This window comes from Varanus komodoensis, unplaced genomic scaffold (assembly GCF_004798865.1).
Source record: "Varanus komodoensis strain SLA01 unplaced genomic scaffold, ASM479886v1 scaffold38, whole genome shotgun sequence".
NCBI classification, from domain to species: Eukaryota; Metazoa; Chordata; class Lepidosauria; order Squamata; family Varanidae; genus Varanus; species Varanus komodoensis.
Genome location: NW_025335909.1, coordinates 8,968,039 through 8,989,124, shown reverse-complemented (window position 1 = coordinate 8,989,124; position 21,086 = coordinate 8,968,039). Strand labels below are relative to the sequence as shown.

Genomic DNA, 21,086 nt, shown 5'->3' with positions numbered 1-21,086 from the left:
GGGGGGGGGGGCATCAAGCAGTTCCAGCTCATGGGGGTCCCAGGCGGGAGTGGCCCCCGAGACGTCCCGGTCTTGACAGCCCTGCTCAGCGCTTGCTCGCTCAAGCCTGCGTCTTCCTTCCGGGCAGCAGCCCCGAGCATTCGCCAGCATCGCCTCCTCCGGGCTCTTGCCTTCCCATAGCTTACAGGGAACGAGGCCAGTCCGAAATTCATGCTCATCGGGCACTTCCCAAAACCAGGCAGAAGCTGGACAACACCCCCCCCCCCCGAGAAGAGGATGGGGCCGTGTGCACTGCAGGGGTACCAGGCCGGCGCCGTCTTTTCAGCTGCGCAAATGCTTCCATCAGCCAAAGCAGCCAAAGACAAGACGGGGTTTTATTCCACGTGCACCATAATGAGCAGAGGCTGGAGCTGCAGGCAGGCCACAACGGACTTCCTCCTGGGAAGATGCTCTGGCCGGAGGCATCACAGTCGGTCCGCGGCCAGATGGGAAGTGGGTTGGGTCGAGGCAGCTCCTGGGTTCCTCTGGGGAAGCTGCGCACCCGGCCGAGATTCCGCCCGGACAGCCGCACTCCACCTGGCCCTTCCCTAGAAGGACAGAGCTGCCGGGCTGCCCCGAGACGCCCCGGATCCCCAGTGGCTTTGGCCATCTGGGCTTGGCTTCCTCCTGCTGGCTGCCAAAACTGGGGACTTGGCCAGCACCGCTTGAGGACTAGAAGCACCACTCGACAAGGGGTGGAAGTCAGGGGTGGTGCTGGGAAGGCAGAAGTTCTCACTGGGGCCCGCAGGGTGACAGAGAACGCACCCGCTTGTCTGTCCCAGGTGCCACGTGCTCCCGAGTCCCCCTCCGTGTGCGCCGATCGGGTGGCCCAGAAACACCGGGGTGCCTTCACTGAGCGTGTGCCCTCAGCCAGCAAGGAGGTGGGCCACGGAGCCCCCCGGAGGTCTGGGGTCCGCGATGCATGTGCAGGACAGACTTCCAGGCTAACTAGGTGGGCTCTGAAAACCTCAGCCGGCCCCCCACGAAAGCGGCATGCGTGCCCCCCCAGAACGGCGGCACGGAGGGGGCCGGTCACCGGCCCCCTTGCCCAGGGAAGCCCCCGCAGGCTGCCCTCCTGACCCCTGCCCGGCCGAGGCGCGTTCAAAGGGAGCTGTCGGGGCTGAATGCGGGCGCCCATTTTTCACTGCCGGCGTCTGGACGCCCGGACGCGCCCCGTCTCCCCCGCGTGGGACGAACATGCACAACGGCCCCGTGTGACGGGCCCCCCGCCCCGCCCCCCGCCCCGGACGGGCCTGCCGGCGTGGCTTCAGGAAGCACGGGGTCTGGGGGGCAGTGGGCGGCTCTTTTGAAGGCGGCGGCTGATTCTCCGCGGCACGGAGGGCCAGAAGAAAAGGCTGCAGGCGACAGATGGGGTGCCCATTCAGGGGCTCCAGGACGCCTGGGCAGGAATGTCTTAAAGCCGCCTCAGCCCCCAACCCGTAATCGGGTTACAGTGCGGGGGGCGTCCATCACCCGACGGCTGCTTTGCAACACAAAGCCCGGCCCGCCCCCTCCGGGGGGCATTCGGGTCCCCGCCAGCGGTCCCAGCCGGGCGGGGCGCCTGGGACACCAGCTGTCCCAGTGGGAGCCTCGGGCCCAGGCCACCGAGCGGCGCACATGGCGGGGCCGCCTGCCGCAGGGGAGCCGCCGTGGAGCTGTGGCACCCGGGGCTCTCGGGGGCCGTGGCACACAAGACGCCGGGAGGAACGTACGGGAGGCGAACCCCCGCCAGAGCCCGATCCGCGTGCGACGGGGCTCGCTGCCCGTGCCCTGCAGCACGGGGGAGCCGCACCGGCCGCGGGAGGCCCGGCGTTCCCGCTCTGGTGCCGCGGGGCCACATGGGGGCTGCCGAGGTGCGACTGCAGGGGGGGAAACAGACGGGCAGCAGCGCCCGGGCGGGAGTCGGGGTGGGCTCACTGCAGACACAGGACAGTCGTTCTCCACACCACGCATAACTCATGGATTGAACCCGCAGCCGCAAGAGCACTCAGAGGGGTTTAGCCCAAACCCAGCGAGAGGACTCTCCGAGCCCTGCCTTGCAGCGCGGCCTGCCACAGAGGTGCCCCCCCCCCAGTAACAAGCGCCCCCTTGTCCTGCCCTCTCGTGGGCTTCCCGCCGCAGCACCGGCCCGTCGGCTACTCGCAGGATGGGCGCCGGATCCGGCCCGGCCGCAGGGCCCTCGGCGCAGCCGCTCAGCCAAATCTTTTTGTGGTGCAAGGGCTGCAGGCCATGGGGGGAGGCGCGCCCCTCTTGCGCGGGGCAAGGGCTCGATCCGACCCCTGCGGAGGCGCCTGGGCTGAGGCTGGGGCTGCCGGCGAGGCCTGCCAAGGCCGCCCCCTCCTCATCTAACAGACCCAGCGCAGTGCTCTCCTTTAGGCTTCCCTGGGAGGCGGGGGGGGGGTGCTGGCGGAACCCTGCCCTCCCTCCTCGGCCTGCCTTCCGGGTTTTGTGCTTCTCACCCCACATGCGAAGAAGCTCCTGTAAGAGGGCATTTTAAAAGAGGTGGCGGCCCAAGTTGAGCAGGAGCCGAACAGAAGCACCGGCCGGCATGCAGAGCCGAGGAAGAGGAAGGCTCCCTGCAGAAAGAGACCTTTCAGCCGGGCCTTCCTATTCTGCTGCAGATAATCTCACCTAACCACCAGATCAGAAAATGAGGCATCTATCAAGATCTATGTATTTGTTTTACAAAGGCCCACTTTTTTCTGGCGCGAGGACCAGATGACAGGCAGAGAAATGCAAAATGATTAAAACGAACCTGCAGAACAATGGGGAGCGCGGGGGGGGGGGAAGGGAGGGAGGGAGGCAGCGAGCAACGCACACGGCACCCCCCCCTCCCCGCCCTTCTCCCCTTCTCTGTTTATAGCAATTGTATGAAAATGTACAACACGGAACGGCAACAGCTGACAAATGAGATCAAACAGACACGATTTCAAGTTGGCTCCTTCCTGGCTCCTGATTGGCATTAATTGTGAGCGTTTGCAAAGCAGAACAGAGAGAGGCTGACATTAGCTTCAAGCGAACATTTCCCTTCTAATAGTTCTAATGATTACAACGCGAGCCCGTGATCAGCGCTGCGCATTAATAACCCGGGAACAGCTGGGCGGGCGGGTGAGGGGGGTGCGCCAGGACAGGCCCTCTGTGCGTGCGAGTGTCACGCGCACCCCTTCGCTCGCACGCACGCACGCCGGAAGGGCAGCTCACGCCCCTCCGCCCGTTTCGCTGCTCGGTGACTGTGGCCCTTGGCGAGCTCCGGGGAGAGAAGCCCCGCGAGACGGGCGGAGGGGCCCACCCAGGCCAGGGGGGCAAACCCCACGGGAGAAGGGAAAGAAGGCACGCTGCCGGACGGGCACCGGTGATCCGGGTACCAGAGCTCTGCGCTCGCTTTGCTTCAGCTTTTGCCCCCGGCCCTGGGCGAGCGCCCGCAGCTGCCAGCCTCGCCCGCAGCTCCCTTTCCGTCCCCGCTCAACAGAGACGGTCCCACGTCCTCCGGTCCAGCTGGGAAGGCCTCCGGAAAGCTCGGCAGTCAGCAAAGGGCAGCCCAGGTGAGCCTCCCGCGCCTGCCAGGCTCTCCCGCCCTGCCGTGGCAAGATGAGCACCCAGCGCAGGTGACTTTATCTGTGGGCCCAGCATCCTGTGCCGGGAGCCTGGCCTGCCTTCCTGGGCTGTGCAGACCCAGCCCGCCCCGGCCGCTGGAGTGCGAGGCGACCTTCCAGCCACTCCCGGCTGGACTGCAGCGAAACCAGCCCGTGGCTGGCCCTGCGGCTCGAGGCCTACGCTCCACGGTCGGCCCGGCCACGCCGAAGGAAGAGCGCTGGGCCCACCTCGTCTGCCGCTGGCCTGCCCACCCAAGAGCATCTCCTCCCGGAGCCGGCCAGCCAGCCAGCCGCCAGGCCAAGCTGCGCCGCAGCCCTTCTCTGATGCACGCGGCCGCCGGAGGGAAGGGGAGTGTGCCAGGGAGCGGCAGGGGGCATATGCTCCGGCGATGCTGCCAGCAGAAAAGCCGGGGAGCCAAGAAATGTGTGAAGCAGCCGAGCGGGGCCTTCTGCCAGCGAGCCAGGGAGGGAGGCTACTGCCTGCGGGCAGCACCGGACCGAGAGCGGCCTCCTCTGAGGAGTTTGGGGCGGGCTGAGGGCAGCCCCTCTCTGGCGGCCCCACGCACCCCACACCACGCCGGCCCCTCCCTGGTGCACAGGCTACCGGAAAGCACGGCCCTCCCCTTCTGTGCCCACCTTCTCGGCCATAAGGGCTAGCAGCTTGACTTTGAATTAATTAACACATCAAACTGGGCAAGAAGGAAGGGAAGAGTCTTGTGGAACAGAACATCCAGCCAGCTACCCCTCCTGGGCCTGCCTGGGCTCTCCTGAACCTGCTCGGAGATCACGCAAGTTCTGAACCGATCCTCAAGAAGGTTCTGCCTCCTCTCTGGCCACGTTTCCGGTTCCGGTTCCGCCAAGCCTCCCAGCCACAAAAGCGCAAGGGCACGAGGCGCGTGGAAGAATGTCTGCTAAATCAAGAGTGAGTGAATAGCCTGCATAAATCCAGCCAAGAGGCAATTAAACCGAGATTCACGCCATCTAAGGCTTCGGCAGAGAATTTTAGTAGGCAGTTTATATCTCCAACATCCCTTTAACAACCCCTCAGCTTTATTGCAGTAACAAATTTTGCCACTGGAGCAGGCTGGGGGTCAGTGCCTCTGAGTGGCTCCAAAGACGGGCAGCATCGCGCAGCCAGGGCAGCCGCCGGGCACGGGGCACAGCTGCTCATCCGGCGTGCATCAGGCCAGGCCACGGCGGTCTGGCTCTCCCCGGGTTCCTTGGCCCCAGATGCGGCGAGGGCGCCCTGGCAGGAAAAGTGGGACATCCTCCAGGATCCCGGGCCGGAGCGCAGCAGAGGGGACTCGAGGCGGGCCGGCTGGCCTCTCTCTGGCGGGAGCTGCAGCCCCATCCCGCTTCGGGTGTGCAAAAGGACGGGAAACACGTCTGGGACGGAACTACAAAAAGGCGTCCGGCGGGTGCTTCTCGGCTACTATCAGTGCTTCTAGTGGTCCAAAGGCTTCAGTTTCGGGCTACTGTGGATACCCCCCCCCCTTTGCTGCCTTCACACCGCATGGAATCCCGAGGCAGGGAACCCCAAACGTGGTACCTGCAGCACCCACAAAATCTTCCGTGTTTTCAATATGTGTACAAGCATTTGCTTTTATCTACACAAACGAGCACACAGGGAATGCACGCAACTGCGATGGCTCCGCACAGGCTTCGGCGAAAGAGACCCACTAGGACACTCGGGTGTCCACGAAAGGGTGGCGCCCTCCTTCCGCATGGGTCCCTGCGCAAACGGCCACCACATTTTAAGGCCCTCGGTCCATCGCATTATACAAAACGGATGTTTATCCTTCCCGGGTTGAACTGTCAGACTTTTAACTATCAAACGGGCACAGACGATCCGTTTCTGCTGACGACGTGTTAACATCTAGGAAGCAATTTAAAAGAGCCTGTACACCGGTATGTATAAAGAAATTTATCTGCATAATAACTTTTTCCCCAGGAAGAAGCAGCCCTGCCAAAACTTGTTCTCAGAGGAAGCATCAGCTCTGCCGTGCCACCAGCAATTAGCCGAATTAGACAGGCCCTCATTAAAGCAACAGAGCAGCGTCCAGCAGCCACAAAACAGAGGTTTTTGCTGAGTAAGAGGCAGCCTTCGGTGCAACGGCATGTTGTGGTGCCTTCCACAGGGGCTTCTGGAATCCCCAAATGTGCCCACGAGGCCACGAGAGCGGCCGACACCACCAGCCAGGGCATGCAGGGGAAGCGAGGCTCCCACAAAACTCGGGGGCAGACCTACGCACACCGCAGGTCCACCATGTGCCACGCAAGGGGCGGGTGCACACCTGCCCCACGCAGGTGGCCAGGCCTGCACCCAAGCACCACGGGCCCCCTGCCACGAAGCCACGGCCTTCCGCCTGCACTGAGGTGACCCCAGGTGCACGAGAGGTCGGGCAGGGCAGGGCAGGGCAGGGCGGCGCAATGAACGCTCACTCCAAAGCACGTCCCGCGGTCCTGGGCAGAGCTCGCCAGCAGGAAAACAAGCCCAGGCCTGCGCAGAGGCTTTGAGATGACCACTAACCAAACTCATCGAAGAGATGAACTCTGATCCGACCCAGACCGCCGTTTGTCTGGGACCAGAGACGTCGGCTGGCTGGGACTCGAAGAAACAAAACGGGGCGATGCGCACGCATGTCCTTCCAAGTTGATTTGTTGGGGGGAGAAATAACGATCCCCCCATCCCTTTGCATATGGCGGCACAGATGTGAGCACAATCCATAAAAGCAGTTTGCAATTAAAGTCCCACTTTGCATGGCTTGATTTGTCAATTATCCAAAATTAGATTGCTCGGTGGAGACGCTGACAAGGCGAGCGAGTCCCGACAGAGGATGGCTCAGAGTGGCTAAGCACCGATGGACACCCCCCAGATGCACCAGCCCCCGGGAGCAGCGGGAAGGGCTCCCCGGGAGCCTGCGAGTGCGCCAAGAGCACAGGGCCGTCCAGAGCCCAACCCGCTCACCTCAAAACTTCCGGCCCTTTCCTCATGTGCTGTGCCTTCCGGACTGGAAGCCTGTGGACTGGGCTGCCTCGTTCCATGACCTGCACAGAAGCTGCTCTGACACATTTTGGCTGAGACGCAGGACAGAAGCGACCCAACGCAACGCAACCAGGTCCTGCCTGCTGCCCCCCCCCCCCCCGGCGCTTCACTTGGGGGCCATTCTTAAGCAGGCGCTGCTCTCACCCCAGGGACTCCCGTGGCCACGTGTCCGCTGGTCCCAGCTTGCTCTCCAGCCGGGTTCTGGCGCACCGAAGGGGCCTCAAACAGGGCCGCTGCCGCGTCAACCCCACCGGGGACCCTCCTGCCAGAGCAGGACGTGCAGAGAAGGCGGCGAACGGAGCAGGCCGGCGGAAGCCTCAGGACAGCAAATCAAGGGCTTGCTTAGCGGCTGGAACGGGCCGAATGTCGTCCCCGGCTGCAGCGGCTTCCTGTGTTTCTTAAGGGGCCCGAGAGAATCATTGGAATGCAGGTGGTGGAGACCCAACAATCCTGGAAAGCCAGACGGGCCACCCCGGTTCTGAGGAGGGCCAGCCAGGTGAGGCCTGCACAGCCAGGGGTGGCCGTCTCCGCCGCCCCACGCAGCCCCCCAAGGCCAGCACGATGCCGCCCCCGAGAACTGTCGGACCTCGCCCCACCAGGACCCGCAGGCACCTCCAGCTCCGTCCTCCATCCCCAAGCCACGGCACAGCGGCCCCCCGAGGACTTCCTCCCACGCCTCAGTCCACCCCCCTATTTCTCCTTCCTCGGCTGCAGAAAGCCAGCACTTATCTGGCTCATCAAGGTTCTGCCGGGATGTTACTGCTAATTGGCTCTAACGGCCCTGTCTTGCTCGGCTCTAGGAAGCTAAATCAAGGAAGCGCGGCGGCTGCAAACTAATTATATCTCCGGACTGCAGACTGCGGCTTGCCTGGCCTGTTATTGAGTTAGAAAAATGGCCACTATCCGTAATCCCTCATATCCTCCCCCCGCCCACCGGCCACGGTGCAACCGGAGCGGCAGAGTCACCTGCTGCCTTGGCTACGCAGCCGGGCCCGCGACCGGCTCACGTGGCCGAGCCCGCTCACCCAAGGGCCGGGGCCGGAGGCGCTCGGCACCGGGCCGACTCCTGGCTCACGCTGCCACCCGCGCCCTCCACCCCAAGCCCCGGCCGGTCCCGGGGCAAAGGAGACGCAAAGAGCGGCCCTCAGTCCACGCTCCGCGGCCGCTCTGCTCACAAAGGCCGGTCCAGCCAAGCCGTCCCTCCTCTGCTGCACGAGAAAAAGCTCGCGCAACAACCATGCACCCATGCTCCCCAGCCCCACACCACGCCAAGAGCTCCGGCAGCGACACGCCTCCTCCGCGGCCCACTCCTCCGCTTATTCGCCCTCTGAGGCTGGAAGCCAGGGGCAAACAACTCTCCTTTCGACGTTCGCCCAACGTTTCCCCAGCCACACAGCCATCTCGCTCAGGCCCACCACAGGCGTCCTCCTTCAGGAGAGGCAAGAGGGGCAGAGCTCCCGGCACGGGCGAGACGCCTTCCCCCGACCCACACGCGTGCAGGCCAGCAAGGGGTGCTCTGGCGACGCCAGCCAGGCCAGAGACGGGCCAGCAGTCCTCATTGCAACTCCAGCCCACCTGCTTTCTCCCGCAAGGGGCCCGGGACAGCTCACGGAGTCAACCACCTCTCCATGTTATCGTCACAACAACCCTGTGAGGTAGGTTAGTGAGAGCTTTAAGAGCATTCGCTCTGTCTTGGGGAACGCCTGGCCAGTGGAGGCCCTCGGAGGCGGCCGCCTTGCTGTTTGCGGCACCTGCCAGAGATTTTTCTTTGAGCCACCTTCTCCTGGTCAGAAGTCCCACCATGGTGCAATTGGCACACAGCCATTTTAAATACTGTGGCTGTTGACATTCTTATTAATGTAAAAGGATTTTTCTGAGCCTGTGAAGAAGGGGGTCCATGGGAAAGGCCTCAGGAGATGCATGCAATTTTTAAAGAAGAAGAGAAGCAGGATGCGGCGACTTGGAGAAGTCGTGCGAACTGAAGGCAATACGCTTTTCTGCTTACTTTGCGTAGCTTATTCTGCAACCTGCAGAAGTGATATCATGTCCAGATCCCCTGCTCCTCCAGAAAGACACGGGCCTTCCTCTGGGTCTGAATGCTTCACCGAATATGGCCTAATGCCTCTTATACACCTTCTCCTAATCAATGAGGTCTAGAAGCATGATTTCATTGGCACTGGTGAGACTGCTCTTGAATGAAAAACTAGGCGTCCATTAACCTGTGCAGAGCCATCGAGGAGAAAGGGGACATCGACGCAGCCAAAGGGACAACAGTGCGCTGGCATCTGCCTGGGAGACACGCCTTGCCAGTTCCACGCACGCCACGGCGAGGGAGGAAATCGAGCTGGAATGTGCGAGGCAGACAAGGCCCCTGCGCGACGGAATACTACAGCTTGATTCGTGTTCGGTTACCAGCAGCAAAGCAAGTCCGGCGGCAGGCTTTTTCTGTTAAAATGGCCCAGGGAGGCTGCCTGGTTCGAACAAAATGCTTCATGCATTTATGACGTCAGTCAACAGAACGGCTTCAGCACTGAGCAGGGAAAGGCGGACGGAGCGTTTCCTGGCCCCGCATGCAAGTCCCACCCACGGACGCAACTGGGACCCACGCAGCGGAGCGCGTGGATCGCACCAGAGGTGGTGAGCCACACAAACCTTTTCCACCTTTAAGCCACCTAAACAACAGGGCGATAAGTGAAGGTGAACTTCCCAAGGTTGCCCAGCAAGGTTTTGGGTAATGCTGTGGCTCTTCTGAGGTTCTTAATCATTTACCGAGGCTAATGGGCATTGGAGAATGTTTGGTCTGCACTGGAAAACTTTCTCATGCCCTCCATGGTGGACAGATTTAGCGTGTTTAATTGCTAGTATTTAGTAACTACGAAATAGTGTCCCATGTTCATTTTTCAGTCTCGATATACAAGTATTTGACCGGAAAAATTAAAGCACACTTACTGTGATGTAAATGTAGAGTGTCTTCTACCAAAGAAAATGAAGCTGCGAGGGAAACTTCTGTTACTGTTCTGAGCTCCATTTAACTTCAGGGCACAGAAGCATTCCAATAAATGATATGCTAATTCCCTTGCAAGTTTCTAAAGATAATCACCTGCAAAGCACGAATTAAGGCTGAGAAACTGCCAGGCGGTAGGATGCATCAGGAGTGGGCATCTATTTGTCGCTAATAAAGAAATTCTGACAAAGAAATTTCCCCTGGGAAAACAAGGCATGGAAAAATGTTCTGCTTTCCGACATGTTCTGTCCTTCCGGCTCAATGGGGCCACGGACCCCGGTCCGGCTGGACCAAGTGATGCTGTGCAGCCAGGTTTGCTAGCCGGACGGGCCCCGCCGGGCCAGCCACAACTCCCCTTGCTAGCCGGGCTGGGGAGCAGCGGGGCTCGCCTCTCTGCCCACCTCGCCCCTGGATCTCCCAGCCGGTCGGGGGCACGGCTCCAGCGGTCCCGCCGAGCACAGGCCGGCCCGGACACCGCCTCTCCGCGCGGGAAGGGGCGACATGCGAGCCCAGCTCCTGGTTCGGCGAGCCGGCCGGCCGGCCAAGCAACCCCGCAAGTCCCACGGGCCAAATGCCAGGAGGACCATCTGGGCCCCGACGCTGGCGGGTGCCGGGGCCTCACGGGCCACTCGATACGGGCCACTCAAGAGACACCTGGAGGGGGCTCAGCAGGTGAGGCGCCCTGTCGCTTCCCCGGGCCTTCCCCTTCCCCAGCCGCCCCAGGGCCGGCCCACCGGCGAGGCAAATGCCACAGAGGTCCCGACCTCCCCCCGCCCCCCACTCAGGCAGCCATGCCCTCCTGCGCGGGAAAATACACGCCTGTGCCAGCCCCCCCGGAGAGGCGTCCTCTGGGAAGGGGCGCCGCTCCCCTCGCGTGCCACCCGCTTTGTCCCTCCGTCACGCCCCCTCCTGTCTGGCCCGAAAGGGAACGCAGGGTCAGCTGAGCCGGGGCCCGGAGGGCAGGGCTGGGGGGCACAGGCGCCCCAGCTCACCTTCCCCGCTCTGCCCGGCCAAAGGCTGGCTCGGAGCGCTGCATGACGGCAGCTGGGGAGAGGCAGGCAGCGCTCGTCCGGAGCCCCCCAAGCAGAACGGAGCCCCCGCCAGCCATGCAGACGGGGGGCCACCCCACGCCTGAGCGCCTCAAGGGCCGTACAAGCCGACTTGCCTATGTGGCCGGGGATTGGGGCTGGGACCGAGACAGTCCCGGGGGGCGGGGGGGGTGCCCAGGCCCAGGGCCTGAGCTCCTCAAGGGCCCCGAACGGGCAGGGGGCACGCGCACGGCCAGGTTGCCCCTTGCTTCTCTCAACCCAGCGGTGCAGGACCAGGAGGGGTCTCACGGCAAAAAGCAGCCCCCGTGGAGGAGCCCCCCCAGCTCCTCCACCTGGAGAGGGCAGGCCAGCCGCCGGTGGGGGGACAGGGGCAGCCGGCGGGGAGACGGGGCAGGACCGTCTCCTGGCTGGCAGGAGGTGTCTCCAGGGCAGTAAAGCGCTCCCAGCAGGGCGCCTGTCGGTCTCAGGTCATTAACTTGTTTTTATTGGAAGCTTGTTTACAGCCAGCCATAAATAGATGCGTTGCGCAGGCAAAAAGCCACAGAGAGACCCTGCGAGCGGGAGGGGAGGGGAGGGGAGGGGGGCTGCCCCAGGCGCGGCGGGGAGGGGCCGGGGCGGATGGGGCTGCGGGCCCCCGGCCTCTCCCCGGCGCAGCAGCTTGGCCCCGGAAGACGGGCTGTGCGCTTCGGCCGGGGCCCCTCGGTCATGTGCCCCAGGGCCTCGGCTGCGGCCGCGGCAGAGAAGGGCACCTCGCCTGGGCACCCGGGAGGCCCCCGGCCACACGCCGCCAGGCGTCCCGCCGCCGCCGCCTCGCTCCGGTGCCCCACAGGCCGCGAGGCCGTTTGCGCAGGCGACCCGGAGCCCGTCGGCAAGGCGAGCTTGTGCCAGGCGGCAGCGGCGGGCGACCTGCGGGCCACAGCTCCCACCGGGCTCGGCCACCACGGCCGACGGTGAAGACGACGGGAGGTGGCGGCCCACCCCCCAAGGCCCCGGGCAGCCTGGCCGGCGGCCCGCAGGTGTTGCCCAGCAACCGCCATGCGGCACCACCGGGAGTCCAGTTCCTCAGGGATAGGTGCCGGGCTCAAGCCCTGGGAGGGAGGGAGGGAGGGGCCGGGCGTCTCGCCCGTCTGCTTCTTCCAGCGCAGCGCAAACGCCTTTCCCAAAGATGGGCCAGGTCCTCGCTCTGAGACTACAAGGAACAGGTCAAGATTATTCACTGGCCGGAGTAATGCACTCTGCATACGCTCAGAAGCACTGCATTCACTTCACATGTTCTGAGGTGGAAGTAGGGCACGAAAAAGATATTCCAAGCACGAGTGCAGGACTTAATTGGGAAATAGTTTCAGTTAATCAATAGGTGGGCACGGGTTTTATGAAGGAGAACAAGTTTTTCTTTAAAAAAAATTAATGGGGCTGTAATTTAAGGGGTTGCTTGTTTTGTCTCCAACGTGTTACAACAACAGAGAACGGGGGAGTAATCGCAATTAATGGCTTGCATTTCTAACGAGGCAGGGCTGCTTGCATTTAAGATTTTAGTTCTTAGATCTTCCATCTCATACAGGTATTCATACTGCGGCTTATCAAATATGCAAATTTGTTTAAAATCAAGATTTGTGGGTTTCTGCAACGCCCCTCGGTGTGAGTTTGTTTTTCTTTTCCAGGGTAGTTGCAAGCATTTATGGTTTATGTCATCAACTTTAATCGCTGGGAACTGCCCAGAAAAGCTATGCCAAAACGATGGAGCAAGCAGAGGCCGAAAGAGAGGGGCTTTGACTGGAGCCCCGGCCACGCCGAGCGCTCCAGAGCCAGGCAGGCCGCTCTGTCTTAAGGGGGGTGGCCGTGACCCGGGCAGCCCCCTCGGCACACTCTTTGCCCCCGGCCGCGGCGGGATTTCACAGAGCAGGCCTTGGGGGGAGCCGAGCAGCCCAGCCTTCAGCGCCAGGGACCCTCTTGCCCGCGGCGGAGGTGGGAAGGCGGCCAGCTCCTTGCAGGGGCACCTCCGGGGGGCATCAAGGCTCCGTGGCCTCACGGCGGCCACGGACCGACTCCGTAAAGGGAACGGGGCCCAAGTTTTAGAGGCACTGGCCAGGGCTGTGGCGGGCAGCCCGACTGGGGAGCGTGCGCAGGCTGCGGAAAAGAGGACGAAAAAGGGCACCGAGGACCCCTCCCGGGCTTCTGGATGACTCCCCATTCTGGCTCCCTTCTGGTGCAGGGAGCACGCCAGCCCCGTCGCCCAGCCGTGCGCCAAAATGGATCGGGGCCCTGAAGCACGTCTGGAGAAGCACCAGCAAGACGCCACACGCCCACACGCAGAACGAGGCTGCCCATTCTGCCTCTGCGTGAGCGCCCGGCCTCCGCTCCTCTGCCATCAGCCTTCGGCGGGGAGGGGAATCCTGCCATCCTTTTTGTGAGTTGATGCTGTCGGTTGGTGCTGGATCAGCGCACCCAGCACACGACTCTGCCCCGCCTTCCCCCCACATTCAGAAAAAGGACCTCGACTAATTTGACACCGTAGCCAGCCAGGCAGACCCCAGTTAAGTCAGTCCTCCATGTTCTCTCCGCTTTTTTTGACTGAGATGTACTTGATCAGATCTCTGATGCCGGGGGGAGCACGCCGACTCGTCTGTTCTCCTGAGAGGCCGCCCCCCTTGGCCAAATTCTCTCCGGGCGGCTTGCAGAGCTCTCCTGCTGCAGCCGCTCCCTGGAACTGCCCGCCACTGCGGACTGGGCAGGTGCCTCCCCTTTGGGGGGCTCCTGAAGGCAGACTCTCCCCAACAAGCATCCCCAGGAAGGCCGGGGAGCCCGCTACTCAAGCAGGGCTGCGCGGGGCCAAATGAAAATCCCGCACTGCACTGCATCGCTTAGTGGCGGCTTCACCTAAGCAGTCCATCAACCACGCCAAACAGATCCTGCTCTCGAGGAGGCCCACGAATTCCTCCGCCCAAAGCCTCCTGGGAGTGCGAAGGAAGGAACCCCTTGCCTACCGTGGGGCTTCCTGAACCCCTCCTGCTCCAGAAGCAGCGTGTGCTCAGCCCGACTCCAGGACTTCGGACCCATTCCTGGGGTCCAGCCAAGACCCCTTTAAACCTCAGCCAGCCAAGGGCAACGCAGCCTGAACCTCCATCGTGCGCCTGACCTGGCGACACTGCGGAGGCGTGCACGACAACTCCCATGATCCCCAGCCAGCACGGCCGACAGCCGGGGATGGTGCAGGCTGCAGCCACACATCTCGGGGCCTCCTGGCTGGGGAAGGCGGCAGTGAGGGAACCACCGGGCGGTGCAATTTGGAATGTGGTTTTCACAGGCGGGGGGAGCAAAATGTACAGGGGCGATGCAGCAGGAAGCGGGAGGCCGTGGGGAAGCCGCCCCGAGCCCCTGCAGCTCACCACGTGCCACCCCCCAGCACCCCACGCACGGCACCCTCGGCTCTTGGGGGGGGAGATTACCGAGGGGAAGGAGGGCGTGCGGGGACCTGCCCCCAAAGGTCGACCGGCGTGCGCTTCAGCAAGGGCCCTCGCACCATGTGGCCCCCGGCCTGCCCAGTGGCAAATTGGCCGGGCCGGTGCCGGCGGTCACGCGGCGCGCCGATGACGTGCTTCCGGCGGACGAGGCCACGCCGGGCTCGGGGGCCACGGGCCGGAGAGGGAGGAGACGCCGCCTGCCGCATCGCGTTGCCCCGTTGTGGCTCCGTGCGGGCAGGCACCGAAGCAGAGCCGCGGTCCGTCCGTCCGTCCGTCCTCCCTGCCTTGTTTTGGAGGGGGGAGGCTGCTTTGGGGAGATGTCAGCAGGGTGATAATTACGGAGGACATCTCCTCGGGAGATAAGCCATTACGGGGGCTGCGAGTCACTTAGCAACGGAGCGGTGCCCCCGAAGCGGCGCGCCAGGCGCTGACCAGCCGGCCGGCCATTTTTCCAGCGTCGCCTCGTCCTTGCAGCACCGAGCAAACACAAACACAGATAGGGAGCTGCACAATAGCTCTTGACACGCAAATAGGTTAACATAATAAAGCCAGCTTTAGCCGGCTCACTCGAGGGAGAAAAGCAATTCCCGGGCAGGCAGGAGGTAATAAAGCAGGTTTTGTACGCCTGCCGCTGTTCCCGGCCTTGCCGCATTAGCCGACAGGAATCACTGTTTGATTGAATTACCTTGCACGAATATTAGCTTTTTCCGAGGAATGTGAGAGGCAGGAGAGAAAGGAGAAATCTCCTCTCTCTCTCTCCCTCTTGCTTGCCTGCGTGAAAAGTCCTCCGTGCAATTTGTCATTTATATTTGACATAACAGGCTGCCCGGAGTATCGCATAATTTCTGGAGGCAGAAAAGGACAGATCGGCACTTTCCTGCCTCCACCAAGTGAGCTTAACAGGTTTCCAGGGGATCCAAGTTGGCCCTTTGCCCTGACGGGCTCTTTAATTTACCACCGATCTGAGAGCGCTATTAGGTAGCAAGAAGGAATTCCGCACATGCCCAGAGACACATTTTCCAAATACAAATAGTACAAAGCCTGGGCTGGTACCATGTGAGCAAAAGGAAGGAGGGGGAGCCGAATTCAAGCTTTTACTTTGCAACCCAAGCCCTGATCCCACCAATCACAAGGACCACGGACTTGACCTATTTTAAATAATAAACAAAAAGCAGAACCAGAGAATTTTAAGCAACGAGCCCCGGATGCAGCAAAGTGTTCGAGAGTTCATGTAACATCACCACAGAACAAACGGGAAGATCACGGCCTTCCCAGCCGTAACTGCAGGGCCTGGTATCCGGACGGCGACATACCGGTCACTCCTGCCCTTCCCCGATCCATATTAAATCCACTGGATTGCCAGGCTGGAAATCTGAAGATGAAGGATCCTGCTCCTGGGAAGGGCTGGGGGACAATCCCAGGGTTCCATTTGGATGCCAGGAAGCACTTCCTGACAGTCAGGACCCCGAGGGTGTGGAATGGGCTTCCAGGGGAGGTGGGTGAGGTCCCATCGGTGCGCGTGTCCAAGGACAGGCTGGACATGCACATGGTGGGCATGTCGAGAGCGGAGCCGGCTGGAGCCGGGGGTCAGACTAGATGGCCCGGGAGACCCCTTCTGACTCGCTCTGTTTCTATGTTTCTAACAGCACCTCTTCCAACCTTTCGGCACAATGCCTAGGCTGCCCTGTATAACTAAGCCCACGTTCCCGCAACTGACCAAGCTCATCTTCCTCCCGCCATTTAACCCTGCCTGCTTCTCCCATGGCAGCATTTATATTGTAAGCCTCTTGGGGCGCAGACCTGGCCTCCTGTCCTTTGGAAGGCGCCACTGCACACGAAGGTGGCTTTTAAGTAGAGGCACGCTTAGACAAGGAAATGGGGAAGGGCCACAGGCCTGGATGATCCTGCGTCAAGCCATTCACTGAACTAAGCAACGCACCGGGGCAGCGCCTCCTCAGGGGGCAAGCAGCAGTGTGTTCGAGGCAACGAGGACATGACCCGGCTCGGTCCTGGGAGGGGCAGCGGCCACCTGGCGCCTCATCAGCCCCACGTCCCGGGGAACAGGCCACGCGTCCCCCAGCCACCGAAGGGGCCCTGAATCAAGTCACAGCAGATCTTCCCGAAGCAACAAGAATGGCCCAAGGCAGCACTCCCTGGAGCAGGCGGCCAGGCCCCAGGCAGAGGAAGGAGGAAGACCGAGGAGGGGCGCACCCACAACGCAGGACAGGCCCCAGCCTGGAGCCCGGAAGCGCCGGGCGGATTTCGCAGGGCTCTCCTCCGCGGGCCGCCCCGTCGGGGATGACCTGACCGCCCAGCGCAACAGCACCGGCCTCAACCCGGAAGCACCTGCTGGGAGAGCAGGCCCTCCGCCCCCCCTGACTCTCCCACCTGGAGGCAGAGGTGGGGCACCCATCCCAGAGCCTTCCCCTGGCAGACGGAGAGCCGGGGCCCCGCACCAAGCGCCCTGAAGCCCCCGCCGTGCCCAGGCGCCCGTGGTTCCCCTGCAGGCCGCGCCTGCGCTCGTCCACACGGGCCACTCCAGAGGAGCAGAACGCCAGATCATTCAGCTGCCTCCTCACCCCCTCTCTTGAGCGTGTCCAGCCGAACCGGTCCTCCTGAGGTTTCTCCTCCTGCGGCAGCCCAGGGCAGCTGCCCGGCGGCTCAGAGGCTTAAATGTTTAATGGCCCTCCCATTTTAGAGCGAAAATACCTTGCGGTGGTGAGAAAGTGAAAGGAAGTGGAGTGGAGCTTTATCGACCCATAAAAACCAGCAAGGGGTCTTTGGGGCAGCGGGAGTGGGGGAGTAGACCAAATTCTTGGAGCCTTTAAAAAGGTATAAAGATCAAGGGAGGAAGGCGTTTCATTGCGTTCCCAGCTCTCCCCTCCACAACTCCAAAAATACGACATCAACACACACAATGATTGTCTACGGATTGCTCCAAAGGAGGGAAAACCACGTGCCAATTTGCCAGAGGCTTCGGTGGCCATCCAACCCCCCCCGCCTCCCCCCCTTGGCCTCTCCCCTCTCCCCAGAAGCCGATCGATCGATCGCCACTTCTGCATGTCTCCCCACCAAAGGACGATCTTGAAAGCTGAAGAGCCGAAAGCATCATGAGTGGCGCCAAGAGGGTTAAAGCGCGACCTCAAGTCAAAGCCACGCGCTGCAGGGGAAGGGGCTGCGGGGGGCCTGGGAGATGTGGCTTCCGGTCCCCACCCAGCCATGCAGCTCCTGGGGTGATTTTGGGCCCGTGACGGAGGCCAGCCCGCCCACCTCACAGGGCTGTTGTTGCGAGGATGAAATGGGGGAGGGGGACGACGTGAGCCGCTGGGGCCTTTTGCAGGAGCAAAACCGGCAGGCCAGAATTGCAACGCAGCAGCGAGCAGCCAGGCCTGGCGCTGCACGTGGCCCCCCAGAGGACTGGCCTGGCGCTCAAGGGCTGGGACACCCGCCCCTCTGGTGCGCAGCGCCTTCCAGCCCTCCAGAGAAGCTGCCCACGCCCCCCCTTTCACTCCGGGGAGCCCCCCCCCCCAGGGAGAGGCCCCCTTCCCTGTTGATAAGGCAAGCAAAGATCTGCAAGGAGCCCGGGGGCAGGAAAACCCAGGACCCTCCTGGCGGCCTTCAGCAGGTGACAAGCTACACCTGTTGAAGTTCCCGGTCCTGCACACACCTCTTAAAGCGACAGGAGCTTTTAGCTTTGGCAATTGGCCACCCTCCATGAAAGAGCCAAGGGAGTCCCCCCGCACCCCATAACACGCAACATGTTTTAGGACAGGGTCCCTGTGGCTCTGGGCACTTCACCTCACCCCCCCCCCCGGCCAGGCGGGCACTGCACCCCCCCCCACAGCACAAAGATTTTAACGGCACTTCAGGACTCCTTTGGACGGCGTTTCTTCTGCCTAGATCTGGAGAGCACTTTGTGGAGACCCGGACCTTCTGCCCTGCTATAGTTCCCCTGCCCCTCACCGAAGGCTGTGCTGGCCGGGGCTGATGGGAGTTGGGACTCTGCAGCGCCACAAATGGCCCAGGCATCGCATGACCCAAAGGGCAGGCAAGAGGGACTCCTGGTGGTGGAGACTCCCAGCATGCCTGTGCCCGGGGGGCCTTCACCCACAGCTCGCTGCACCCCCCGCCCGCCCGCCCAGCCTGCCAGGCTCCAGTCCCTTCGCAAGTCCCTCCCTGGCCAAAGCGAAACTCTGCACATGGGCCTGAGCCACTCCCTGTGGCAGCCGACCCGCCACCCCTTGCCAATGGAGCAGCCTCTCCTGCCGCTGACAGCCAGAGCCACGCAGACCAAGATGGCAACCTGGCCACGACCCTGGGAGCGCGCGCCCTGCGAGCGCCCAGAAAGCCGCATCTGCCCGGCGCAGCAGCGTCTGAGGGGGGAACGTGCGCCCAGGCGCAGCCACGGCTGGATGGGACCTGGGGACCCCCGTGGAGCGAGGCGGCTCCCAGGCCCCTCACCATGGCGCTGTGCTGCGCCCTCCAGGGCAGGGAGAAGCACGGCCCGTGCAGAGGGGAGGGTGCAGGGGCCCTGACCTGCTTGTGGGGCTCCCACTGGGGCAGCCCACCGGCCGGGCGCCAGAAGGCCTGCCCCCCAGGCACTCCCCACGCCCTCCTGCACTGGGCGCCCGCAGAAGCCGGACCGGTGGCAGGGGCCAGCGCCGGAGGGGCTTGGAGCCGGCCTGCCTGCCCTCCCAGGTGCTTCCAGGCCCCGGGCAGCCCAGCAGCCGCTGCCTGCCTGCCTGTGCCCCCTCCGGATTCCAGCGCAGGAGGTGCCCGTCTCCCCCCTGCTCAGGGACGCCCCACCACCGCCGGAAAGGCTGGCAAGCGCTCCAGCCGCGGCCCCTTTAACGCCCGGCCTGCATTTCCTCCCTGGTTCGCCAGATGCCTCCGACCTCGGGATTACGAGGCTCTCGGGCTGAACGGATTCTTTGCAACAGACGCGAAAGCTGGAGAGGCGAGGCGAGGCGAGGCGAGGCGAAGAGAGCTGTTCGTGCGCTCATCCCCGGTCATGTGAAAGGAGCGGAGCCCGGGTGGGGGTGCGGGGGATGCAGCCCGGTTGCAAGTTAACTCTTACGAGCCAGGAATGCCCGCGCCGTGCAAGGGGACCGTTCTTTTTCAAAGCAAAGCAAAGCAAAGCAAAACACACGCCTTTGCAGAGGGCAGCGAACGCAGCGCCGGGTGGCAGGCGCACGGAGCCTGCCCGGGGGGGGGGGGCGGGGGGCGCCTCTCCGCCAAGGCCACCCGAGCCACCATGACGCAGCCCGTCGGCTCCTGCCCTTCGCGGTCCCGCAGCGGCTCTTCCTCCGAAGCCAGCCGGCGGCTCCGCAAGGGGAGCCGCGCTCCTCGGGGAAGCAGCCCGAGGCCCCCGCCGCACCTGCCTCTGCTCAGCAGGGAGAGGCACGGGAACGCCAAGCGGCACAAGGCGCCTCTTCCCGGCATGGACACGCTCCTGAGCGGGCGGCAGCGCCCACCGACGCCGCCCCACAAAAGCGGGCAGGGGCCCTCGCCCCCGGCGACTCCCCCGGGCCGTGGGGTAGACCGGCGCGGCGACTGGAGGCTCCACGCCTCCAGATCCCGGCATCCGAGGCCGGGGAAGCGGCCCGCCGGCCGTCCAGCACGTGCTCCGATGCCGAGCCCCCCCCCCGCTGGGTGCCCCCCTGCTCTTCCGGACGACGGCCCAGCACTGCTGAGCGCCGGCCGGGCTCGCCGGGGCGGGGGCGAGCGGCCGCAGCCCGGCGCATCTGGAGGGCACGCAGCAGGACAAAGGAGAGGCGCGGCTCCGGCGGAACCCAGCCCGGCACCGCCTGCCTGGGGGCAGCCCGGCCACTCCAGGCAGGCGGAGGCCTCCCCGCAGCGCCGCCTTTGCTCAGCCTGCCTCAGTTGCTCCACTGGCCTCCCCGCCCGCAGCTGCCGCAGGCCACTGGCCTCCCGCCCCCTCTGGCTGCAGGTGCCCCCCCTGCGGGGGAGGGGCACCCCCCCGAGGCCAGCCAGGCAGCAGGATGGCAAGCACGCGCAGATGCCCCCCCCGACACCCCCCCGCAAGCTTTCGCCTGGGCTGCCCCGGTCGGGCTGGCCGAGCTCGCTCAGCTTGGCAAGAAATCAACTCGCCCTTCTCGGGAAAAGGGCCACCGGCCAGGCAAAACCGGAGCGCCTCCGCTGCCCCATATGCGGGGGGCGGCAGCTCACGCGGACCCACCCTCTGGGATTATTTTGGGATGTTTCACTTGCAGGGGAGGGGGAGAAGAGGCAGGCGAGCCCGAGCCAGGCCGCCCCCCCCCCCCCGCTCCCATCGAGTGCCCCACCGGGCCGAGCTCCCCGCGGCTGCAACTCCAGGCAAGCCCGACGGACAGAAAGCGCTTTACGAAATAACCCGCCCGAGGAGGAAAAAACGGGATCCGGAGATGTGGGGGCACGCGGAGCCCCCGCCGCGCCGCGCACGCCCCCTCGCGCGCCCCATTTACCATCCAGGTGCTCCTTTAATCCGCTCGGCCTCCTCCGTCTTCAGGGCGCCCCGGCCATGAACGGGCTCGCCCGCCTCGTCCTTGGAGCCATGCAGGGAAAGCGGGGTGGAGGAACGCGCCGAAGATCCCGAGCGGCCGCAAGCAGCAGAAAGGCCAAAATCCGGGCTGCGTGCAGGCGGCGACGGCTGAGCCCCCGAAGCAGTCTCGCGTCGCTTTCCGGCCAGCTGGCGGCGCGCGGCTCCCCCGACGCGGCCGCCCCTCCGCCTCGGCCGTCTGGCAGGAGCAGCTCCCGGGCACAGCCGAGCCGAGCCGGCCCGGCATGGGCGGCCGCGACCGGCGGCGCTTCACAGGCGGCGGCGGTGGCGGCAGCAGCAGCGCAAGCAGCCGCAGACAGCGCCTCGTTGCGGGCAGCCCGGCCGTGCAGCCCGGC

At 63.8% G+C, this 21,086-nt stretch overlaps 1 protein-coding gene across 1 annotated transcript in view; it reads right to left on the bottom strand.

Annotated features, from left to right (window-relative positions):
* The window catches only part of FAM222A (family with sequence similarity 222 member A), a 57,579-nt gene extending 36,691 nt beyond the window's left edge, over positions 1-20,888 (bottom strand). The window contains exon 1 of the mRNA XM_044440447.1: positions 20,657-20,888. The gene's annotated coding sequence lies outside the window, so the exon portion shown is untranslated. The remainder of the gene's footprint in view (positions 1-20,656) is intronic.
* Between the last annotated feature and the right edge of the window lie 198 nt (positions 20,889-21,086).